The 13,262-nt window shown below is 36.3% G+C and overlaps 2 pseudogenes; both read left to right on the top strand.

The window, feature by feature from the left end:
* Positions 1–2,236: 2,236 nt before the first annotated feature.
* Positions 2,237–3,640, top strand: LOC105742422 (annotated as a pseudogene).
* A 576-nt stretch (positions 3,641–4,216) lies between these two features.
* The window catches only part of LOC101580085, a 20,246-nt pseudogene continuing 11,200 nt past the window's right edge, over positions 4,217–13,262 (top strand).

Here is a 13,262-nt window from a genome sequence, read left to right as displayed (position 1 = left end):
AAAATGAATAAAATATAACTAACTAAATAAGCAATACAAAAGTAAACTAAATAAATTAAAAGAAAAAAGGAAATAAAATTAAGATTTCTTGAAAGCAAGGGCCAATAACAGTTATTTCCCCAATCTTGTAAAACTATATCTGTTTATCTAAGCAACAGAGTTAATGATAAGAAGAGATAATATATCAACCATTGTTACTTAGCTATTCTTGTCTTGAAAATCTGTAACATATGCATTATTGTATGTGACCATGTTTCCATCTTTCTTTCAACTTGTTTTTGCTTCTGTTTTTATTCTTCAAAATAAAATAACTTATAAAAAATGTGGTTGTTATATGATGTGGTTGCTAGCTATGCAGATTCATAATTACTTTTGGGAATTGCAAACTGTAGAAAATCAGCTTTAATTTTGTTTTTTTATTTCTCTCCAAATGTTTTTGTGTGTATCTTATGGCATTTATAAATTTCAGTATTTTTTCAAAGTTAAGTAACTTTAAAAAAAAACTAGTTGAGTAATTGATTATAGGAGAATGATCAGTCAGTACATAGAATTCTTTTTTCAGCCAAATACAAGTGGCTTCAAAAATATTAACAATTCAACTGATATTTGTTTTATTTTGCAGAAACAAATAGCGTGAAGTTTACTTTAAAGTACAATACATGAAATTTTATTATTTTATATGTAAGTTACTGAAACATTTTCAACTTTATAGTAAATATCTTTCTGGATTTCTCCATCCCTCCTTTTCTCTGTTTGGTACAGGGAGTCAACCCAGTACCTCACGATTGCAAGGCAAATGCTGCAGCTCTGACCTGTCTCCCCAGCTGGATTTCTTTCAGGCATCAGAATAGCATAATTATTAGGTGAATGTAGATGTTTATATTTTCTTTTGCTATTCAAGACTTCTCTCCAGCAAATTTTACCAAAAGGCACTTTAAGAGTAGCCCAATAGGGCTGTAGATAGAGCTCAGTGGTACAACACCTGCCTGGCAAACACAAGATCCTGAGTATATTCCCAGAAAAAAAAGAACAGGAAAATATTAATTTATGTATTAAAGTAACATAATAGCTTTAAAATTTGAAATTTGATTTGCTGTGCTTAAGCTGGCTATGATGAAGCGTGCCTATAATCCCAGCACTGGGGAGGCAGGTTCAGGAGGATCTTCGTGAGTTTGAGACCAGCCTGTCTGTGTTACAAATTGAGTTCAAGGCCAGCCTGAACTACATAGAGAGACCAAGTCTCAAAAAGACAAAAAAAATTGCTGTGCTTAAACTTTTAACTTTTTTTAAAATTTAGTATGGGGTCTACAGGGTGTATAGGGTCTCACTATGTAGATCAGACACTTAGTGATTTTCCTGTTTTTTTCACCCTCCCAAGGGCTGGGATTACAGGTGTGCACCACCACACCCAATCTCAATAGTCATCTCAGCCCGCCCCGCTGGTGGGGCCAGCACGGCACACCAGGGATGGAACCCCAGCCGCTGTGCTCTGCCGAAGCAGGCACTTTAGTCCGCTCAGCTATCAGGCCAGCCTAAAGTTTTAAATATAATTTATAAAATAGATATTTAAAAAATTATATTTCAATATGTTCAATATCCTAAATCTTAGACTTAAATTTTCTGTTACACTATTAAAATTACATTTATGGCTATTAAAAATAAAGTTAAGCATTAAATTTATGGAAATAGACCTGTTTTCAAATTGAAGAATGTTGTTCGTTATTAAACATGATGGTCCTTCATTAAAAATAAGCTCTGAAGATTTGGAGGGTTAGGAACAGTTACCTGTAATTTATACACCCATTTTATTTATTTATTTATATTTATTTATTTATTTATTTATTTATTTATTTGTATTTTAGGGAAGGGTCTACAGGGTGTTCAGAGTCTCACTACTAGATTGGACTCATAGTGATCTACCAGTTTACAGCTTTCCAAGAGCTGGGATTACAGGCGCACACCACCATGCCCAGTCTCAACCTCCATTTTAGCATGCCCTGGGGGCGAGGCCTACACAGCAGGCTCTTACTTGCAGGTGCTTTAATCTGCTAAGCTATTTATTAGGCCAGCCCTACGACGCTATTAATAGCTTGTTCTAAGTTCCTCCTGGTGAGGATGAGGTCTCATAGTAGTTCTGTATTGTCTCACAGGTTAGCCAGCTTTTCTTTGCTGTCAATCAGAATATATTCTCTTGGACTCACTTTCTCAAGATGGAAGAGGCAAGTCTGGTCTCAAAATGGAGGCCTGTGATCCAAAGGAGGCAGAGCAGTTGGGGAAGGCCTTTACTGGTGGTCTGAGTTTTGAAACTATGGTGATATTTTAAGAGAACACTGAGAAATGGTGCACACACACACATTGTGTGGTAATGAGAGATCCTCAAACAACACGCTCCCGATGCTTTGGTTTTGTGACTTACTCTTGTGTTGAAGAGGCAGATGCAGCAGTGTATAGTCGACCACACAAAGTTGATGGGCATGTAGTGGGACCAAAGAGAGCTGTTTCTAGAGAGAATCAGTAAAGCTTGGTGCCCATCTAACAGTGAAGAAAATTTTTGTTGGTGGTATTAAAGAAGATACACAAGAATATAATCTGAGAGACTACTTTGAAAAATAGGGTAAAATTGGGCTGGCCAAATAGCTTAGCAGATTAAAGCACCTGCTTAGGCAGACACAGGGGCAGGGAATTCCATCCCTGGGCCTGCCGTGCTGGCCCGCCCCTGCGGAGCTCTGAGACAGTGGTTGAGACTGGGTGTGGTGGCGTGTGCCTGTAATCTCAGCACTTCGGAGGCTATAAACAGGGGGGATCACTATGAGTCTGATCTACACGGTGGGACTCTGTAAACCCTGTCCGAAATAATATGCATATATATATAATATACATATATAGATAGATAGATAGATAGATAGATAGATAGATAGATAGATATAGACATTGAAAGCATAGAAATTATGGAAGACAGGCAGAGTAGGAAAAAGAGAGGATTTGCTTTTGTAACTTTTGATGATCACAACACAGTCAATAAAATTGTTGTTCAGAAATATCACTTAATAATTCAGAAATTATTAATGGGCATAATTGTGAAGCAAAACAGGCCCCATCTAAACAAGAGATGCAGTCTGCTGGATCACAAAGAGGCTGTGGAGGTGGAGCTGGCAACTTTGTGGGTCATGAAGGGAACTTCGGAGGTTTTAGAGGGAATTTTGGCCATGGTAGAAACTTTGGTGGAAGAGGAGATTATGGTGGTGGAAGAGGTGGCAGCAGAGGTAATTATGGAGGAGGTGATGGTGGATATGATGGATGTGGAGGTGATGGTGGAAACTATGGTGGTAGACCTTGTTACAGTAGTAGAGGAGGGTATGCTGGTGGTGAACCAGGATATGGAAACCAAGGCGGTGGATACAGCACTGGTGGAGGAGGATATGATGGTTACAATGAAGGAGGAAACTTTGGTGGTGGTAACTATGGTGGTGATGGCAGCTCTAATGATTTTGGAAGTCATAGTGTACAGCAGCAGCCAAATGATGGGCCCATAAACTGGGCTAGTTTTGGTGGAAGAAGCTCTGGCAGTCCCGGTGGTGGTGGTTATGGATCTGGTGGTGCAAGTGGTGGTTAAGGCAGCAGGTTTTTAAAACAACAGTAAAGGGCTACAGTTCTTGTTGTAACTCAAAAATCAGATGACAACGAGGCAAGTCCAAAAGTTAAAAGAAGTGCTTTATTTTAGCTGGTACCCAGGGGCGGTCTCTATGAAAGGTGCAAAGAGGCGCGCTGAGCATTGACAAGGATCAGTATTTAAACTTGAAAACCGCAAAAACAGGGAAGGGGTGGAGAGGAAGAAGTGGCAGGGTCATCAGTTCATTGGGTGGTCCCATTGGGTGGGGTGCTGAAATCAGCAATCATGGGGTACAGCGGGTCATTAGTTCAAGGGGTGGTCCTGTTGGGTGGGGGTGCTGAGTTGGCAGTCACACAGAGTTCATAAAAGAGTTTGGGGTACAGATGTCATAAGATTTGGGTCACAGGGGTGAGGAGTTGGGAGGGGTAGGCACATACAGAACAGGAACTCGGTGAGGTTAGAAGGGCAACAAAATGGGGTCAATTTTGACAGGGTATAACAGTTCTCAGCAGGAGCGAGAGCAAGGAGTTGTTAGGAAAGGTGCAAGTTACTTAGAGACAGTCGTCCCGAATGCATCAGAGGAACTAAATATCTGCCACAGACGGAATGATGATGATCCATAGTCAGAAAAGGTATTGCAGCTTAAACAGGAAACCCTTCTGGTTCAGGACTGTCAGAGCCACAGTTTGCAACAGTGCAGTTATTGATTAATGCAATATAGTGTCAATTAGATGTACATTCTACAGCCTTTTATGTGTTGTAACTTTGTCTTTTTCTTTCCTTTCAATACATCAGGTATAGCGCCCTGTAAATTGTAGTAGTGGTACCAGGAATAAAATTTAAGGAATTTTTAACTTTTCAATATTTGTGTAGTTCAGTTTTTCTACACTTTAGTATAGAAATTTTAACAAAATGCAGTTTTGAAGGTGTTCCCTTGTGAGTTAACACACAAAGAAGACCATTGTTAATTACTATTTTTTATGAATTTTACTAAAGTCAGCTGTAAAGAAACACCCACTGACTTGCAGATTAAGGGAAAAAAAAATCTATTCTCCTCATTTCAAACCATGATCTGAATGGCATTGACATGTGGAGAGAATAGATATTTGTATATTTGTAATGTGTGTTTTAGATAAAATAGGATTGAGTATTTAAATTAGCATATTTGTGAATTTGATAGCATTAAGATTACTTTCAAATGAAACAAGTCTCAAAATTCTTATGGTTTTGTGCATTTTCTTTCAAAATGTATTCATCATTTTTAGTGTATTAGATTTGCTGAGTCCTCGCTGTGTTTGGAACATCTCCATTCTGCATTCACCTTGGTCACATTTAAACTGCTGCCTAGTGTTTGGGTAAAAAGGAATGTCTACTGCCCTCTACTAAGTTCTGGAAATGGGTAGGGGGTGTTTTCCATCCCCACATTAAACTAAGTTTAGAGATACATCCACTAAGCCTCCTATGTCTAAGCAAATTAGTGGACACTTGGTTTTGATTTTTCTTTTCAAAGCACAGGAGAGGCCCAGTTTTAAATCTTGAAGTCTTTTGTTCTTTTCCCCTTCTCCCAATACAAGCATTCAGAGCAAAAGAATAAAAACCATGCATTGTTGAACCTTTAACTAGCTGGCATTCTTTCTCCTGCTTTTTACACTATGTATTTTATTGAATGAAACCAAGGATAGTTTAGATATAACTGTTCAAAACCATTTAATGCAGCAGAAATGTAACACACTTGCTTAGTACATCACACTCCCCCAAGACCTGGTTTCAAATTTAGGTAATCTTGCACTCACTTTATTTTACCCATTTTCAAGCTCACGAATAATAATACAGTTTTCTCTTTTCAACCTCTTACTTCACACAGTCTGGCCTAACATATGCACAATCCCAGGCACAACAGCATCTACATGGTAGTTACTAACTGCACCCTATGCCTTTCTCTTCACTCAGGGCTTCTTGCTCTTACCTAGCACCTCCAGAACCTGCAAAGCCAGTGTCTTGCTGTTCTTGTGCCATGATACATTTAATAAACTATGCCTGTTATAATCAGATTCTATCAATTTCTTGCTGGTACCTCTCTTAGCAACTTCCTTCTCTCCAACACTACTGCTCTTGGTTAGTTTCAGATAACATCATCTTTAACCTGAATTATTGAAAAAAATCTCCCAATTGTGCTTTCTCTTTTAGAACCTTGTAACTCTTTCCTCTCCCTTGCAATTCTCATTAATCCCTTAATTTTTTGTATTATATATTGCTCTGTTGCACACTACAAAAGAAGTATAATAAAACAATACAGTTTAAGGGTCGGCGAGATAGCTCAGCTGACTAAGCACCTGCTTTGGCAAGCACAGGGACCAGGGTTAGATCTCTGGTCCCAGACTGGGCATGGTGGCTCATGCCTATAACTGCAGCACTGAGGAAGCTGAAAACAGGAAGATCACTATGAGTCTGAGCTGCGTAGTGAGCCCTTGTACCAAATACATAAAATGAAAAAAAAATAGTTTAAACTTTCTAAAAAAATATCACATCAACGGTCACTCCTCACCGTTAATCCCTCTCACAGTGACCCCTCTCACCTGTACACGCCTATCTCATCACAGATGCCACCTCTGGTGCGTCTCAGAAAGTCCTCTTTGCCAGTGGCTTTTCAGAGCTGCCTCAGTGTTGAGTCCATTCAAACAATGCCAGCAACTTGTGTCAAATAAAAACATTATAGTGTGTCTTCACCTGATTCACTGGATCTGATAGCATGTGATTTCTTGCTCTTCTCAAAAGTCAAAAAGACAAGGAAAAGTCATTTTGAATAGTTTGGGACCAATTTGAGACATTAAGAAAGCTGCAGCAGCACACTTAGAGATATTCATGAAAACAGACTTAAAGGAGTTCTTCAGACAGTGGGAACAATAAAGAATAAGTATGTCCCTGTGAGGGAGAGCATTTTGAGAAGGAGTTAATGACAACGTGTCTCTTACTGTAATACATTTACTTTAAAAAATTCACTGAAGCATTCCCCACATGACTGGATCAGATCACATACCTATAATCTGGTGGATATATTATACTAATTATTCATGTTTCTCTAGCCTGAAAGAAGAGATAAGATCAAAGACCCCTTTCTTGTATAACATAAAGCAATGCTCAGTAAAGTCGTTGGAGGGCAAGAATCCTTTTGGATATAAATTTTCTAAATGAGTTTTTACATGGAGATGGTGAATGAGAATACAGAAGGGATTAAAGTTCACTTTTAAGATTAAGGTACGCTTTGAGAAGAACTATCAGGTCATATGAAGCAATTAGTTACTTATTCATTAGTAGAAATATAGGTTTCTATAACTCCTCTTGCATACCACCATATTGCACAGTGAGTTGGCAAGGTTTACTAGTTTAAGGGCTAAATCCCAGGCTGGCTTCCATCAGTTCCATAGTACTCACATGCTGGTGATTGACTTTTTACTTTAATGAGAGCTCTAATAGTGTTTAATGAATATGTGCTGAATGTATCGTTTAGTTAACATAGTTGAGTATGTTTAGTCAGTAGATGTAGTTAGTAAAATTTAAATGGAATAACTAGAAATATAAGCATTCATTTAATTTGGATTATCTCTATTTATATATAAGTTTAAGCACAGTATGGCTATCTGTAGATATGGAGAGAAATGATATAATACATTCAATAACTAGAGCAAGGCCTCACCCTTCAGCTAGTGTCACTCTTTAAAAATGAGCACGGTCTTACCAGAGCATTTTAACAAATAGCAGTGCTATATACAAATATGAACTAAACAAGTTGTTGTAAACTCAAGTTTACAAAATTCAGAGTTCTCCAATGTTACAAAGTTTGAGACGAGCAGACTAAAAATTATTATATTAGAAAAGTGATTTTTTTTCTTTATAAGACATTAAACCTGACTTACTAGGTCCCTCTGTACTTCGAATGGTTTTAGTAGGCAACATGAAATGTTTTCCAATCTTTCTAGTTTGTTTTTGAGAATATCCACAAAGCACCACATGGCAATTAGACATTTTAAATTTTACTAATATTACTTTATCATTTTAATTGTTTTAGGTGCAAATATTTGTCTTAACGTGAATACAAAACTAACTTGACACAAATATTTCTTCAGACTCCACTTCCCTTCTCTGTCTATAGCAATATTAGAATTTTTAAACTGAAATTTGAACAGTAGTTAATAGCCTTTAATTTATAAAAGAAGTCTCATAGTCGAGATGCTGAGCATTTGCCCCACAGATGTCAAATTAATGGCTTTGAACAATTATAAGCCACAATTCATTATACATGCCAGCACATAGACAATGTTTGGATGTACAATTACAAATTTAATTGCTCTGAGAATGCCCCTGCATATTCATTTATTTATTTTTGTCATAATTTTATTGATAAACAAATAGCAATGAGACAGTTTCAAATCAAATCTGTAGGACAGTTTCAATAATTAACACATTGCATACATTCTTCCTAGTGGTTAATTGCTGTACAAGATGCGGACTTGATATCCTATTTACAAACACCATTACAACAAATGACCCAAGATTACAGTTTGATCCAATAACAGAACTCCTTCCTCCACATGTGTGGCTCCACGAAGCCCCTGCTCTCTATTAAAATGACAAGAACCAGCTGCCAACAGAGTCTGAAACATTATAGATTTTTTTCATTTTAAATGGCAAGATTTCTTTGGAAAAATTTCACACATAATCCAATGAGCTTTTTGCCAAAAATTTTTGAAAAAATATACCTGAAAAGTCTTATTGTGACAACTTAATATGTTACTTAAAATTTTAGAAAAAATTTTACCCACTTTTTTGTTTACATGTTGTGTGTGTATTTATTTTATTTTATTTTAATGTATTTGGTGCAGGGTCTCACTATGCAGCTTGGACTGGTAATGACTGTCTTGTTTTCAGTGTCCCCAGTACTGGGATTACAGGAGTGCACCACCACGCCCTGTCTCGGTGGCTGGCTCAGCACACCCAGAGTTCAGGGCCAGCATGGCGTGTGGTACTAGTCTCAGTCCCTGTGCTTGCCAAACCAGAAACTTAGTCAACTGAGCTATCTTGCTGGTCTTTGTTTGTATATATTTTAATCTACCATAGAAGGTCAATCCTCAAATAATAAAAATAAAAGATGTTAAAAAAAGAAAAAAATTATTTAAAGTTTTCACAAATAAGGTAATGGTGTACAAAGAATATAACAGTGATAATTTTGTTACTAGTAAGTTTTCATCTAGTACCATTTAAGAATTTTCTGTCTTATTGCTATTTCTTTCTCATTAAAATTAATAAAACAATTTAAAAAAAGAATTTTCATTTTACTGTAGAAATTAATGGACAATGACACATTGTCACTATAAACTAATACTGAGTATAAATTTAGCGTAAGAACTAACTTTCTTCATTACTTATGGTAAAAATATTAATGCAAAAGTATATTTTTTAAAATGTTAAGTAATGCCTACAAACAGAAGTCAAAATACTGTTTACAAAGAAGTCTATGTACATATTAAGAGAGATTAAGGACAGGAAGAAATTGTATGTCATTAATGATTGCCATGGCTTTCATAGCTGGTTATCTTAATGTTGGACCATCCCAAAGCAGAATGGCAGGAGATCACATCAATCTTTTTTTCCATTTATTCTGTTCTCAGGTTTACGAAACATTTCTGCAGCCTGACCCCTAAATGCTGAAAACAGGGAATCAGTGGTGTAAGTCACCACTCTCACAAAACCACATTCTTTTGTTTTGGTTGTACCAGGGATTGAACTCAGGACCTTGTATTTGCCAGGCAAGCACTTATCCCACTGAGTTATATCTCCAGCCCCTCAAGAAACCACATTCTCAAAAGAAAAAAAAAAGAACAGAAGTAAACAAGCATCGTAAAATCCAATTCATAAATTATGCTGTGAATTAAAGCACAGATAAAATAGAAGACAGAAATACAGACAAGCTACTATTTTGAATGGGGTGAGGTAGGAAGGGCTCATGGACCCCATGCTAATTGGAAAGATGGAAGGATGGAAGGAAAATCCAGCGAGTATCTGAAGATAAGACTTTGAGGATAGAATGAGAGGCATGTTTAAGAAAGAATAGGAACTGAGTACTGGAGAGGAGTGAGATGGGGAAAGAAAGGTATTTAACAAAGTGGAGAGGCATGCAGTGGCCAAATATACCATGTCTGTCTGCCATGGTTAGGACTTAGTATTTTAGTAGTTTGTAATTTGTTAAAATGAATTTATAAACATTCAGATAATTTAAAGAGGGGCTAATATAAATATTCCTCTAAATAAGGACCATCTGAATAAACTGATGAGATCAATAGGCTCTTGTTTACATGAAATACATTTTTGTTGTTTGGTAGGTTTAGCTATAATGCATTATTTATGATATGAAGCACTAAACTTTATTATCGTCTGAAATTGGGTTTTGCAAAAGAGTTCATTTTAGGAGTAGTGAATTGCCTGCAAAATTGGAAGTATGAGATTCACCACATGGGCTTGTGCAGAATGTTCTTAATACAATCTAAAAAACAACACATTAGTCATCGCACTTTTTTCCAGGTGACTCTTCAGTTACAACATAAATATCCCCATTTCACAGCATGTGTGCTCCAGGAAGCTTAGCTAGCAAAAGCCCTGCAGCTCCAAGATTATCAGCAGACTAACAACTCTCAAAGCTCACTCAGTTGCACAGGCCAAAATTATTTGAGAAAATTTTTAAATTTCTGTAAAATATGGTGTAACAAATGAAATGTCTGTGTATGAGTATGTTTCTCTCACTTTTTAAAGATTGTTTAATTTTCTTTTATTTTAAGGAAGGTCTACAGGGTACTCAGGGTCTAACTACTAGATCAGATTGGTAGTGATCCGCCTGTTTACAGCCTTCCAAGAGCTGGGATTATAGGTGGGCACCACCAAGCCCAGTCTCAATTGATGTCTCAGAGTGTCTGGGGACAGGTCCCGCAGGGCAGGCCTGGGGCTCGAACCTCCAGCCCTTGCACCTGCTTGCAGGTGCTTTAATCTGCTGAGCTATTGGCTGGCCCTTGCTCTCACTTTTTTAATACAAACCTGACTATTTTTTTCTGCAGATTTAGTTGTCTTATTTAGTTCTCAAATGGCAAACCATTGCTAAGAGAAAATTATTGTAGTAAACAGGGTCAAATGTCATGTAAGAAGTTATCAAACATACTATAAAATTTATATTACGATAGGTGTAAGTGCTTTTAGAATTTCAGTTGCTTACAAGTAAACAATCATTTTCAAAAACATAAGAAGAAATTTTTTAAAATTCTCATAATCAGCAAAGTATATATAGTATATCCTATAAGAAATAACATGTTGCATTTTATTGTCTAAGAGTCTACATCACATACCATGTATCAGTGAGAAAGGAAAATGATAAGTGACAATATTATAGATTACCGTCTATTGCATGATGTGATACATTCACATTTTCAAGTTAGAAAGTAAGAAAATACGAGTCTTAGAGTAATCTGAATTTTATAGTTAATGGCACATTGAATGATGTATCGGGTGATCTGTATTCCAGTTCCACATCAGCTAATGTAACAAAAGTGATATTCACTTAACTTTCCTTAGCTCAGAATTCTCATTATCTGTACAAAGAATGTGATAATTCTTTTGCATAAATATTGTACAGGTAGAATGAGGCAAAAAAGGAAAGGGTTGCTCATTTTGAAATATTATGCTGTTATAGTGGATTTTCTGATGTAAGAATAATCAGAAAGCAGAACAAAGCAAATCTGTGATCAAGGCAAAATTAAATATATTAACCTGGACAATACTGTCTATTTTATCTCAAGTTAAAAGAAAGTTATAAATGTTTTTCCTATTGACAAGCAAGAATACATACTTGCAATTTATAATAAGGCATTTAATTTTTACTTATTTTTATAATGTTTATACTTCTTTTCAATTTATTTCTAAATATTTAAACGTGTTCTAATTGCCCTTTAAATGGTTTGTTCTACTTTTAAAATCTTGCCCGTATTTTCTCAATATTAAATCCTAAAATAGGCTACACATTAGATTATAATGAAAAGCGTTCATTATCTTTATGGGTTAGGCTGCTACCTGATGTTCTGTCTGGTATCTAAGCATATTTTATGTCATAAGGCTTTGTCAAGTCATTCAATTTTCTGATTTTTCTGATATTTTATATATTCTTGCCAAAATTCCAATTGCGTAGTCATTTTTCATCAAGGATTTGCAAAATTTTCTTATTTTCCACCTTGCAGGACTATTTGGAAGGTCATCCTAGTGAGTTATCTGCATTACTTTTTCACCTTGTTTTGTGCCCCAACAATTATGAGTTCCATGCAGAACCCGAGGCCCTGACCTTCAGCATTCTCCAGCTAATGCCGCACATTCACTTAAGGATAAAATGCTGCAGAGTGCTGACCTTGGCCTTTTTCACTCTTGTGTCAATCAGGATTTAAGCCCTGAAGTTCAAGTAGGTTTTTGGGATTTAAAAGCTGAGTGACTAGGATGAAGCATTATGTGAGCTAAAAGAGCTGCATTTTTCCTCTAAAGAATACGTTATAGTTTTTCAGTTTTAATTATATAATATGGTATATAACGTGTATTTCTGGTGAGGCGCTACACAGTTAATATATGATCTGTCTTTAATATATGCTGTTCTACAACTACCTGAGGGGCTGGTGGAGCTTCATAATGTATTTCCATATACAAGTTAACTAGTATACAACCTCATACTATAAAATAAAGTTTCACCCTAGCATTTTTTACCTTCTTGTTTCATTTTCTAGTGTTTCTTACAGGGCTTTACAACATTTCTTTAGTCCAATAAATTAGTTGGTGCTTCTCTGTGCCCCTGCCAGTATTCCTAGCCCCACTTGAAACGTCACCACACAAGCACGTGTGAACGGGGGGCAGGGGCGTGCTTACTTCAGGTTGTTGGGAGTGAAACTTGGATTCAATGCCATACTACCTCTGAGCAGAGTTTTTATTTTATCTGTGCTTCACATTCCATCCTTGCTTTTATAAGTGTGTTGAAGTCATTATTAAGGTGAATTATTGTTATGCAATTTAAAATACCAGTTGTATTAATATAAGTAATATATTAACTATGAAATAGTTCCTTTATTGTTCAAATTACCCCTCTTAAATGCCAGTGTATATATTTGTATCACTGAAAGGCCATTTTCAAGCTACCTGGAGCCTGCTCTGCATCACATAGACTAAGCAAACTCCCCACAGTACAAGAAGAGCACTTTAAGAAATCATCCAGGGCCCTGGAAAATAATCACTAACAAGAAGAGTTAATGAAATAGCTGCAAAATTGAGAAACATAAAAACAGGAACTGAATCACATTGGAGCTGGTATTTGGTTCATGGACATTTTTATATCTAATCCCATATTGGAGACATGTATATGTAATTCAGATTGCTTTTACAAATGAGACATTTCTCAGACAGTGTCAGGTTTCCCCTATATTTCCTTGTCTTACAATCTCTATCAGACACATACACATATGCTTGCATACACATATTTGATATATATACATATATATATATGCATATTTAGTCTTTCAAACAGCCAAAAGCCCCTGGAAAACATCACCAATTATAATTTTTGCATGTACTCAAATATTAA

Source organism: Octodon degus, unplaced genomic scaffold, assembly GCF_000260255.1.
Source record: "Octodon degus isolate 3935 unplaced genomic scaffold, OctDeg1.0 scaffold00051, whole genome shotgun sequence".
Classification (NCBI taxonomy): Eukaryota; Metazoa; Chordata; class Mammalia; order Rodentia; family Octodontidae; genus Octodon; species Octodon degus.
This window is presented reverse-complemented; position numbering and strand designations above follow the sequence as displayed.